Raw genomic sequence first — 12,933 nt, 5'->3', positions numbered from 1 at the left:
AAAAATAGAACAAAGCAGAGTTATCTCTGCAAGTTCTACTCCACAGTAAGACATTTGAGCTCAACGATTTATCACGTGCATTATGCTCAACAATTTATCACGTGCATTATGAGCACAAAAACCTTATTCAATTCTTTTCTCATTCATGCCAGACAATCTTACCCCATGAAAATTAATGTGACAGAGGACTATTTAAGGATAGGGACTTGCTGAAGACCATCCGAAGCAAGCATGACTAAAAGAAATATGGAACATTTCTCATGCTTAACTTCGGTTTTAATGTAAACATCAGTGGTTGTCCTGCCTGGAGATAAGCAGGATTGCTTTTTAGAAGTTCTGATTTGTTTGGTATATGGAACAGTAGGACCTGACCTCAGTTACCTCCAGTAGTTATATCTGAACTGGATGATTACACTGCACTTTACATGGCATCCAGACTATACAGAATCTACCTGATGCACAATACAGCTGCCCAGATGCTGTGGGAGGGTAGGCAGAAAGTCTAAACACAACAGCAGTTTTGCAACAGCTGCCCTGAGTAGGATTGTACAGCATGAAGCAAATGGGTGAGAGGTATAGGACAGATAAAAAGAAGTACTTCTTCACACAGTGTATGGGTAAATTGTGGAATTTGCTGCCACAGTAAGTGGTAATGGCTGCCAATCTGGATGGCTTTAAAGGGAATTGGACAGAAGGCAGATGTCAGTGGCTTCTATCCTTGTTGGCTATGTGCTAATTCCTTTACCAGAGATGGCATGCCAACATACACCAATTGTAAGGTACAAAACACTGCAACTAGCTATAGATTGTAGTACGACTTCTTAAAACCCCCATGGCTTACTGTATTGTCTGAACCAAGATAACAAAATAAGCCATGGGCAAGGCAAAGAAGCAGCACCAGCACCAGCACCAGCACAGTAAGAGTGAAAGAAAAGCTAGCAGGCAGCAATCTTTCTCAGCCACCCCAAAGTGTCAAAGGAGTACTTAAGGACAGCTGGAGAAGGCTCCCCACCCACTAGCAGCAGATACCTGTAAATAATCTCACTGTAGTTATTAAATTTGTTATTAAGGCTTCATTGTTCCAGCTCCATTGTTTTTTATCAAATACCTAGAGTAATGCAATTCCAGGGCATATATCTATATTCAGACTTTGTATTTTACTGCACTCTTTAAAAACATCTTTCAAAAATTCATTATATATTTACATTTCCACCACATTTGGAAATATGTACCCACTGCATTATCATGTCTCCAGCTTAAATTGGAATATTTGTTATCTATACAATTCAACTTCATCTGAATTTATGTTTTCTCAGGTACGGAACTCATTCATAACCTATGGGCTGCTTTACTTTTCTCAGAGTAATCTGTATATTTTTTGGTATGGCTACAAGAAGTTTTGATCTTTTTTATATCTCTTAAGATTTAGAATTTTAGAACTCAGCCCTAAAAAGCAACTTTCAAATTATTTAAATCAATGAATGTAAAAATTCAAGAATTTTAGGACCTCTCTAGAGTATGGTCATCTTCAACGGATGGGCAGTCTTAGTGTGTGTGTGTGTGTGTGTGTCCGTGCACACACACACAAATCTATATTGCAGGATAAGTTCTTAATCAAGAATGCCTTACTTCCAAGCAATCAAGCATGGGATCAGGCTGCAAGGTCACCTTTCAACCCAAGTAATGTCAAAACAGTGTGAGCCTGTGGGGTTAGAACACTGGCTCACATATACGCACACAAGTACACACACCACTATTTAGTAGAGAGGTGGAATTGTACTTGCTTTGCTAAATGTTAATAGTGCAGTCTTGAACGGATCCCACAATGGGAATTTTGTTACAAAACTGAATACAAGAAGATGCTTCACTGTGCTCTGCATGTTATTATCCAACAAACTAATGACTACACAGTTGGCTGATGACTCACTTAATCTGTTACGTGTAGCATATTTAAAAGAACAGGCGGCTGCAGTTCACAGAGAAGCCCAAATAAAGTACATTTCTAGATGACATCATGACATGTTTTGAATGCTCAACACTAAATGAAACAGAACAATAATATCTACATGTGAACTGTGTTATGTACAAATGACACAAAAATCAGGGTTTTGAGGGAAATTAGTTTCTGGGTAATTATTGTCTGCGTATCTTAGAAGTTGGAAATGTAATTCAGCAGTTCTTAAAAGATGGAAAATGACAAACCAATGAGTCATTTAAGATTTGTGGATAGATCACCAGGCTGCCATAAATTAAATCTGGGCATAAAACCACACAAGAGGATAAGAACAGGAGACATGTACCCAGGTCCAAAATCTAGAAGAAGAGAAAACAAGAATATATAATAGGCACAAAACATGCTGAAAGAGGCTTCTCAAATGTTTTCTCTGTAATTATACACTATCAACAAAGCAGAAACCACTGCAAATATATGCAATACCTTGTTATGAAAATCTAAACCAAGACCAGTGATCTAGCATTAGTTATCTTAAATATAACTGCATCAAGAGAATTATTTTCCACATCGAATTAATCTTAAAAAAAATCTAACAGTAATTTAGATCCCCAAATCATTAAGCTGTTCTTGAAAGTGATCTCTACACCCTCACCTTCCTTGCCTTGGCTCACGCCTTTTTGGTTCACGCCTTGACTTATTCTTGGTTTCAGAAAATAATTCCTCTCAAATTATATTTGCCAGCAACTTCCTTCTCCCCATCAGAGCCTTCCATTTCATTGGACTATTTCCCTCCCATCCAGGGCAATGACCATGAGATTGGAAACCATAATAAAATTGGATGTTATCACAAAGTTTCTGGTTCTCAAACAAAATTAGTGGTATTTCCTTCTAGAAACCAAATACACAACTATATTGCAAAATAAATGAAAACTGAGAAACAGCAACACTAAGTCTACTAACTAATGGCTGCATACAAGGAAAAGGGAGAAAACCAATCATCTGCCTCGCTCTAATAGAGCCAACCTAGCACTGTCAATACCTACACAAAACTGCATTTCCCATGTCTTCTTGGGGAAAATCAGAACTATTTTTAAACCACAGTATTATGTAGAGCCAACCCACAGGAACGAATGGACTTAAGTTAGACTGAGATTGCGTACAGCCCATAGCATATCTACCCTTATGCAAAGCAATACTCATTAAAACCACCACAAAATGGAAGATGAAAACATTTGCCTATGGCAATCTGCCAAGTTCATTTCCTAAGTATGACTCTGAGCACCACGCGTGGCCCAGAGGCATTCATGGAAAAAGATGAGGGACTCTCCCCACTCACTTCACGCTGAATTGATCCCACTTGCTTCGAAGCAATCCCACAGCACGCAAACTGAAATGCAGTACTACGTTCTGTTCTTTTAGAAACAATAGAAATAAAAGGAAAATGGCAATATGGAGGGTGCCAAGAAAGGTGTCTGAGGAGCCACTGATGTCCATCGGCACCACACTGCTACCCCTCTAATAATGGAATTGCAATGAACATAGTCCTTCAGGCTTCTTAAGCGCATACTTCGGATTAAATGGAAATGAAATAGACAGCCTTATACTTCAGAGAGTTATACCAAGCAATACAAAAATTGCAGTTTAACTCCCCTAGCAAGTTATTTCAATTCTACACATACACATCTGTGAAACCTGTGCACATGAAATGAAGAAAAATGGTTAGAATTGACTCATCACTTACAAAGTGGCGCAATTCTATTAAAAGTGACCTAAATAATTTAAAAGATAAAGAAAATAAAACAATCGCAGTGCCACTTTTGGCACAGTGACGAAGTATATGATATGAGCAACCACCCTGAGAACAGTGTGGTTAAGAAATATATTTTCCACAGTTGTCTGATCTTCAAGTGCAGAACTGGGAGCAAGATTCAAAAGGATGCTGAATGTATAAATTTTGGCAATACTGATCTGTATTCATGATAACAACAAGCTGTTACAGAATGTCTCTTCAGACAGAAAGGTAAGGCTGCAATACATAAAAATCCTTATGCCATTCATCACCAAAATTACTATATAAAAATGATCTTCATCATCAATGTACAATAGTTAGAATGCAGATCCATCCGAATTCTATGCTCTTTATACCACAGTAGAGATTTCAACCATGGTAGACTGATTTCAATCATAATTTAAATCACAGTAAGACTAGATTTACCTCGTGGGTTTCTACATAATTTGCATGCATGCATGCCTTACCCATCGGTAGAGGAACTTCATTAAAATATTCCTAAATAGGGTCTCTTTTACAGGCTGCTTCCATTATAGGTTTTATTCTCCAGAGAAAGAATAATATGATAAGTACTTCAGGTGAAGTTTGATAGGTACTTCACCCTAACCCGAATCCTAAGGCTACACACAAAAAGATCCAAAGACTTAGGGAATACTCTGAACAAAAAGTTTCACTTTCACTTTTACTGCTTCCCCTCCCTCCTCAACACTTAGCTTCTTGTGCAGATTTATTCCACTTCCAACAATTTTCTTCTATTCATTTTTGAGACTTAGCCCTTAAGAGATAAGGGGCTGATTCTGTGTATGTATATTTGCAAGGGAACAACAAGATTATGGTCTTTTTTTCAACCCTGTAAGGTTATTTTATAACATTTGCTGTGAAGAGGAGATGTGTGATCTCTGTAGACACCAATTCAAAGTTTTGAAAACAGTAAAACATAGCATCTTCCAGTCAGAGAAATCTTACGGAAACCTGGATATGCAATTCATTTACCAAAAATTTTAAACACTGCATGAATATATAGCCTCATGCTACTTAATTAAAAGCTAATCCTTATTTCATGAGAAATAACCATTGGACTATAATCTATCTTAAATAGTCAACTATCTTTAGATAGATTTTTCTCAATAAAGCATTTTATTTTTAAAACTCCAATTTAAATCAAAAAAATCCAATTTAATTTTTCATTTTTGAAAACAAGCATCAATTTTTATCCTCCCCGATTTCAATTCACTTTTCCATGTGGACTATCATGTAAAAGTATATTACATTGATGATGTGTTGTGCTTCTTTCATTATAGCCTGCATTTTCAAAAAACTTTGATTGAAAATAAGTGGATACACTATATGCTATTAGGCTGTTTTATCGAATATTTATAAAAACTGGGGGAGGGGGAGACAAACATAAGCAGAATATCTACTTTTACTGTCAGCCATCCCAAGACGCTAGTGGTAGACGGGTTAGAAATGCTTTTAATAAAATGAATGAATGAATGAATGAATACCTTTAAAATATTTTCCAGCTCACAGCAGTAGGTGTTTTCAAAGAGTAAGATGGGTCTTAAAACCTGCAATAATAATTGGAATTGATTAGTTATTTTTATCAACACACACAGTATGTACAATGAAAAGCATCAAATTTGAGGGGTGGGGGAAGAGTATGGCATCACTAGTTTTGCAAATGACTGATGGACATCTATTGAAAATAGCAGAGATAATTAAAGGCAAAGTAACATTTCCCCAGAAGTGTGCTTCTGTATGGAGTGCATTTCTGTACCTTCTAGGAGGTAAACATGAAGCAGAGCACTCAAGAGTAATTGTGCACATGTTGAGCTATGGCTCCCTCAAGAAAGAATACAGGAAATTTAAATTTCAAATTTCTACAAGAGCACCCCAGATATGAACTTCCTTCTCAGAGGCTACCATCTCAAGAACTTTTCAATAGCTCTGATCTCTTGATTTGTTCATTTATTTTATCAGTCACCTGAAATCAGGATTGCCCACCAGCCTCCTATGAGTGCCATGTTTAAATTCCCCCCACCACCACCACCATTTTCATAAATATTTAACAGCTGCATGAGTGAGGGAATGAGGAGCCATGGGTGGGCAATGTGACAATGGGGAAAGTTGCTGGAAAAGTCTTTTGGCATTGCCCCACAGGAGGATGCATGTAAGTTGATTTTCCCATGTCTGAATCTGACAGTGCCAAAAAGTGAGCTGTAAAATATAACCATGTGTCTATATACTGTACTTGACAAAACAATTTTAACCCTTTTAAAATCACACCTTATAAGGATTTCCTTAAATGCGATGGCTTACACTTTTGCAAAATCTCTGCAACAAGTGCAAAAGTGCATAACTCAGCTCCTCCCCTACCCTGCAAGGATCTTGTCATGAAGCATGTGAATGAGCCACCACGCCACTTTTGCAAATGATGGACAGACATGCCTTTGGTTACTTGCTTGCTTGAAGCTTTTCTAACCCATCCACTACAGACATCTTGGGACAATGTACATTTAACAGTTCACCTTTTTACAGCTGTCATGTGTAACCAAAGGGAGGAATCAACTTACCTCCTGCCTCTGTGGGGGAGTGCCAGCAGACAACAACAACCCAAGATTCCCCATTTCCATGCCCATGCAACTGTTGACATCTGCAGTTGTGCAAGCACTGATAGAATATCATTAAAATAATACTTTTTGCCAATACCTGTACAATTCAGGGGAGGTAGTTTTACACTTTACACAGAATGTGGCAATGGTGGGCGGCCCCTCCAAAGCGTTACTGTGACTCTATGAAGTGACTGTCTGTGGATTTCAGTATGGGGATCATGCAAGCCAGCTTAACAGCCAGCTTCAGTGATTTCAACAACAACAACAACAACAAAAAAGCGTTTAAAGTGCAAAACTCCACACCAACTCCAAAACAGCTTGCAAAGACAGTGGGGGATGAGGGAGAAGTCAGTGCCCTCACATCCAGGAGTTACTCATAGATTTTTGTAAGCCGCTTTTGCGTATAGGGCAAGGTATAAGTATTTTAAATAAATAAATACATTCCCTGTATTCACAATGGAGTCAATCATACAAAGCTGGATGACATGACAATCCATTATGGGTACAACTACCCCTACAACTACCTGTGCTATCCGGGTTGTTCTGTTATTAACAACCTAGTCTGAGTACCACAGAGAAACCAAAGCTATGCCTAGAACACCAACCAAACTAATTGGAAAATTGCCCAGAACTCAGTGAAAACTATTAAAATCCTTTAGCTTTCAAGGGCAGACTATTTAAATAGGTCCTCAACCCTTACAGAGAGGAAAAAAATGATGGTGGTGATCAAACCATGTATATTACTTATATACAGGGACTCCTTGAGTTATGAATGTTCAAGTTATGACTAACCCATACTTACAAATGAGCTGCCACTAAAGCCTATTAATGTTAAAACATTACTGTGGAAAATCATCATCACCATCATCAGAGAGAGGAAATGAAGGGGGAAAGAGGGAAGGCCTCCAAAGCATCACCAGAGAGAGAGGGAAAGTGAAAGGGGAGAGAGGGAGATATCCAAAGCAGCCCCTCCTGCCCCACTCATCCAGAAAGGGAAATCTCTCTGGCATTTCCTTGCTGAGAAGAGGCAGCTCTGGTGTGCTTGGGTGCAGGTGGGCCTAGAGATATTTTCCACTTTATTGGGGGCCCTGCACCCCTAACCCCCACAAATGAGATCCAGCTTACCACCCCGACTATATGTGGTCTTACATATGAATTCTACTTAAAGACACATTTCCATTTTCTCAGGAACTGAACTCATTTGTAACCCAGGGACTGTCTGTATACGTTTCTCAGTGCTCTACCAAATACTCAAGGTAAAGTACATCAAGATTATACCAGGATTAGATTTCTTGTTAGTCTGAGTTCTGTGGTATCTGGACAGCTTTGACAATTCAAGGGCATTGTATGCAGAGTAGGTCCTCAACACTTCGGTAATTCCAGCCACCCCCTTCTGAGAATTCCCATGGCAGTCACAAGCCATCTTTTCAAGGCCCAGCAAGTACACAGGCAGCCAACAGAGTTGCAATCTATGAAATTAATTTCTTACTAAAGCATCACAATTCAAAGGGATGGTTCTGCAGTGCTCTACACACTGCTGATCTTTCTGAACTTTCTTTTCCATAGTTGCCCATACAGATATAACTCTCCTAGTCTTTTATCTTTCCCACTTATAAAAGCAATTTGTTGTGAAGCTAATAAAATGAGATTGACACTTATGTGTACAACGCACATGAAGGAACATGTGACCTGACAGTGTTGTCAAAAGGTACACGTTTCAGAATGATCATTGAGAGCCAGTGGGCCATAGTGGTTAAGGGTGTGGGACTAGGACTCAAGCGCACTGGGTTCTAGTCCCCACTCAGCCTTGCAGCCAACTGAGTGACCTTGGGCCAGTCACAGACTCTCAGGCCAACCTGCCTCACAGGGTTGTTTTTACGGGAATAAGATTGAAAGCCAGGTGAGAAGAATGATGTAAGCCCCTGTGAGTTCAAAAGAGAAAAGGCAGAATATAAATAAAATAATAAATAATAAATAGATGAAAAATCCAGACAAAAGCAATGATTGTCTGCAGTAAGCTATGCATCCCACAAAAATGTGAGAAGACTGCCCACTTTTACAGTGGAGACATAGCCCTCAGAAACAGATTTTCCCCCACCTGTGGTAGAAATGCCCCCACTTAGATACATCTGGGTATCCATAAGAATATTTACCAGAATAACAACCTTGTACATTTATTACTACAGCTGGTTAACTCCCCCCATAGTTTGATATTATAAATCCCTGGATGCATGCATATTTGCTGTAGGTAAGAAGACCATGAACAGAATATGTAATACAGCAGTGATCACCGACAGTTACAACTGCTCATATATATCCATGTTCCACAGCATATCCTGTATATACCAGCATATAAGACAACACTTGAAACCAAAAATAGCAAAGTAAAAATTAAGGTGACTTCTATGCCAGGCGAAAAAATTTTCCTCACCTCGGTTAGTCTTCAGTAGCATGTCACAGGCCTCACACACAGTCACATGCCCAGCCCAGAGTCCGGCGCCCACCCTACTTGCATGCACATCTTTGCCAGGGGAGCAACGCAACGTTCCAGGACTGGCCATGGTGACTGCAGCCAGAAAGGGAAGCGTTTCCTACTCCAGGGAAGCTCATCCTGCATCACAAGTATCACATGCAGCTGCAAGTCTCAGTCCTGAGTCTGGCACCTGCCTGCCCTCACTGCCACATATTGCAGTTTTCAGAGTATCTGCATTAAAAATAGTAACTTTTAAACATCTGCTGCCCAATTAATTGGGGGCACTGTTTGAGTTAAAGCCTTTTTGTGATGGCTTACCATATAGTAGTATATAAGATGCCCTCTGAATTGGGGGGTCATCTTATATACCCACCATATGATAAGCACCAGAAAAACAGCCCAAAATACCAACCTTCCTATACGCAAGTCGCTTTATATATCAGTATATATGGTAATAACCCTTTTCTTTCATACACTTCTTGTAGTAGGCCTGTGTAATCTCACAGAGAGCTCCCATCCCTGATCTAAAACAGTATTCACCAACTGTTCACATAACAATACATGTGGATACAAGATTCTGCAACCAACCCATGGGAATACTATTAAAGGATCCACAACATTGGAGCTGCATTCATCTATTTACTTTCCATATACACTCATCATAAAACAGCAATGCACTTCTGCATTCCATATAGTACTAACAGGTCTTTCTCTAGGCGAAAAAGTAGACACAAATCTCTCATCATCAATGGAAATTTAAAAAAATCATGAGATACCATGTCAACCACCAAGGACACTCTTTTTCTCACTTTTCTTCTAAGTTCCTAGAACAAATGCACTTCCAAGGGAGACTGCTATTTGAAAATTATTAAAGTGTAAATCATTAAGAGATAAAATTCTCTCACTTGTGACTTGTATCAGGAAAAATGTTTCTTGTCACACTACATATGCTAATCCGCTTACTATGATGCCAGGATGTCTGTGTCATCACCAACTATTCTGAAAAATGGCCTCCTTTAATAACACAATTATCACTCTCTGTACTTTCTGCATTTCATTTCCCTCTGACCTTCTAGTCACAACCCTTCCAAGCATGTATAAATATTCCTGTAATTCATTTGATGAGCCACACAAAGTTTATGCCATAATGAATTTGCTGGCCCTTGCAGGGCCACAAGATTCTTTACTGTCATGGTGGAAAAGACAGTGCTACTGTCAACACAAGGCATCAATGAAGACTGCTTTCCATTTTAACTAAAGCAAAAAAAAAAAAAAAAATGACATTGACTTAATCCAGCATAGAAACACACCTCTGAGGAATGTATTTTCCCCATTCCATACTGTTCTCCTATTCCTCTCCTTGGTAATTAATTAAATTTGCTATCAATGTTGACTAAAATCTAACAGAGTCCAAGTACTAAAGGAACATTCTACAATTAAAGTATACAGTAGCATCCACACACAGTCATGCATGCACACACGGAGAGCTGTTTTAGTTTACACCATTTCTTACACAGGAAATTACCAGTGGAGTATACATTTGTACCCATCAGTTACTAAAGGACTACTAGGTCAGCCTTCCTCACCCTAGTGGCCTTCAGAAGCTCTTGGATTGCAACTCCCAGAAATTCCATCCAGCAGGGAATTCCAGAGGAGAATTTGGGTGCTGCAGTCCAAATGTGTCTGAAAGACACAAGGCTGGCGAAGACTGCACTAGGTGGTTACACAGGAATCTGTGCCATATACTGGATTTTACTTAAAACAGCTCACATTAGAACATCAGGTATTGATGCTACAAACTTCTATTAGCCAAAAGAAGAATGAAGTTGTAAGCTGGAGGCAGCATGATATATGTAGTACTAGAACAGGAAAAGGAAAGGCAAGGAGCACCCCAAAAGAAAAACAAATATTATTTAATATTTACTCTTCATATATGTTGATTTTTTTTAATTTCAAGGCCTTATGCACTGTTGACAGTCTTCTCATCAACTGTGTTAGATAAACTAAGATGATACCCCTAATACAAATAAAAAAGACTGAAAGAGACCTGCTTTGTGGTTGAAATGAGACTTGAACTTCCTGGCCCACAGCCCACATTTTCAGTTACAACATTACTAGTTCTCAGGAATAACTAATCTGAGGAATAAAAGTGAAAGGAGGAAAGAAAGAGGAACTCTTACAGCAAAAGCAGAAGATCCAAAACCCAGGGAAGTAATTAAAAATTCTTGTGAAAAGCACTGGGTAATATATTAATAATTCAGCCGTGTGACAAAAACATTAACACACAGTGCGCAATCTCCATATTTCAGCCTCATCCTTAAATGTAACTATAAAACTTGTAATGGGCCGTTTTACAGCCAATTAATATGACGATCTTTTAGCACAATGGATTTTGTTATCTTGCTATCTGTAGAGGATCCCACTACAAAGTGATCCCTCTGTCAGTGTGTTTCTTCCTGTTTTTATTTTAAATATTTCTCATTATGCATGAAAGAGGAGTGATCCAAAAAGAGAACAGGGGGATTCCAGGCTTTCTGAGACCCTAAGGTATGTTTCTACAGAATGATTTGCATGTTTTGCAAAGAAAAGGTCAGTAAGAGTGGAAAAGCCTGAAGCCTCCAACAGCAGTGCCACATTTACACTGTGATTAATGTTTACTAATTAATTATCCCATCTGAATGGCTTCAGATTGAGAGTTTCCATAGTCAGGAACCCCAGACCTCCATCCTTACCCTTTCCAGTTTGAAGTTTTTCTGTTTTTTACTTAATTTCTTTTCTCCAGTGCCAAAAAAATATCTAAAATTCATTACATAACTTATGGAAGTCCTGTACTTGTTATGCTACATGCACGGTTTCCAAGTACCTAACTTTCACTGTTCACAAACCAAAGCCTTATGACTCACTGCTTTCAGTTATGTTTCTAAGGTTGACCTCGGCTACTTCTGGCCTCTTGCCTAGGCACTCCCTTTAGCCTTCTGTAGTAGACCTTCCCAAGAAACTTTCCAAAACTTCCATTATGTACATTAAATTATCAAGACTCTCAAGGCATTCAGTGTTCCAGCCCTCTTTTTAGCTCCACTCACCTATTTCTTTCTCTGGGAATCAAGAACAGTATGCCAACCACAGGGACGGTACAGTAAAAACTAATCTGCATTCAACATCAAAGTTGACAGAACAAGGCTTCAGGTTTGTTACCTGTTCCAACTGCTGTACAAGCAGTCTGTGATACTGCATTCTGTGCTAACCCTAATCCTTCACTTATGCCATGAAACATAATGCAAGGCAGCAATATTAGGAAATGCAAGGCTGCAACTAGGAAATGGTCCAGGGGCCATTTGGGCATAGGAAGTTATTCAGTAATATATTTAGATGGAGGCATCCAGTCTGTTTTAGGGAGACTGGACCTCGGACTCTCAGCTGTCAATAGATACACAGATGCCATTCTTGGTCAGGGAACCGCCAATTTATTACCAACTTTGTCTGGTTCTCCAACAAATACAGGGAGACCTGGCATCAGTAACTCATATTCTGCTTTTATCTAGGCTAGCTCAATGCACTCTACATGGGCTGCCTGTAAGACTGTCACAAAAATTCAGTTAGTACAGAACATGGCAGCAAGATTACTTCTGGAAACTGAGCAAGTGGCACACAGTACATTGATTTCAAAGTGATTACGCCAACTTTTTTTTTTTTTTCAAGATCCATTTTTAAATTCTGGTTTTAGCAGAAAAAGTCTTAGACATGCTGAAATCTAGTAATCTGAAAGATACCCATGAATTTATAAGTCTAACTACAAGCTGAGATCAGAACCAAAGGCAATGCTCTCTGACCCATCAATAAACGGTATTAGAATGACAGGCATCAGAAAGAAGACTTTTTTGGCTCTGGCTCTCTCATTCAGAAATTCATTCTCCATATTAATTTTAATTATATAAAATTTTATATGTTATGTGTATTTTTTAAATTATTGTGAGAACTTGTAAGGCAGTGTTAAAATTAACTTGTAAGGCAGTTTTAAAATATCTTAATAGTTTCAAAAACTATTGGTATTTCTTTCCAGCAACGGCATAGAATAACCCAGCTTTCATTTAGTGAGGATAGACTG

The 12,933-nt window shown here is 38.8% G+C and overlaps 1 protein-coding gene across 3 annotated transcripts in view; it reads right to left on the bottom strand.

The window, feature by feature from the left end:
* PTK2 (protein tyrosine kinase 2) overlaps positions 1–12,933 on the bottom strand; it is a 235,638-nt gene that overhangs the window by 208,356 nt on the left and 14,349 nt on the right. For 2 of the 3 annotated variants that reach the window (XM_044452826.1, XM_044452827.1), the window contains exon 2: positions 5,249–5,311. The gene's annotated coding sequence lies outside the window, so the exon portion shown is untranslated. Of the gene's footprint in view, positions 1–5,248; positions 7,162–12,933 lie in introns of those variants that run through there. The other variant, XM_044452828.1, reaches the window with a different exon arrangement.

The sequence above is a fragment of the Varanus komodoensis genome, unplaced genomic scaffold (assembly GCF_004798865.1).
Source record: "Varanus komodoensis strain SLA01 unplaced genomic scaffold, ASM479886v1 scaffold75, whole genome shotgun sequence".
Taxonomy (NCBI): domain Eukaryota; kingdom Metazoa; phylum Chordata; class Lepidosauria; order Squamata; family Varanidae; genus Varanus; species Varanus komodoensis.
The sequence above is the reverse complement of the archived record's forward strand: the minus strand, read 5'-3'. Positions and strand labels throughout refer to the sequence as shown.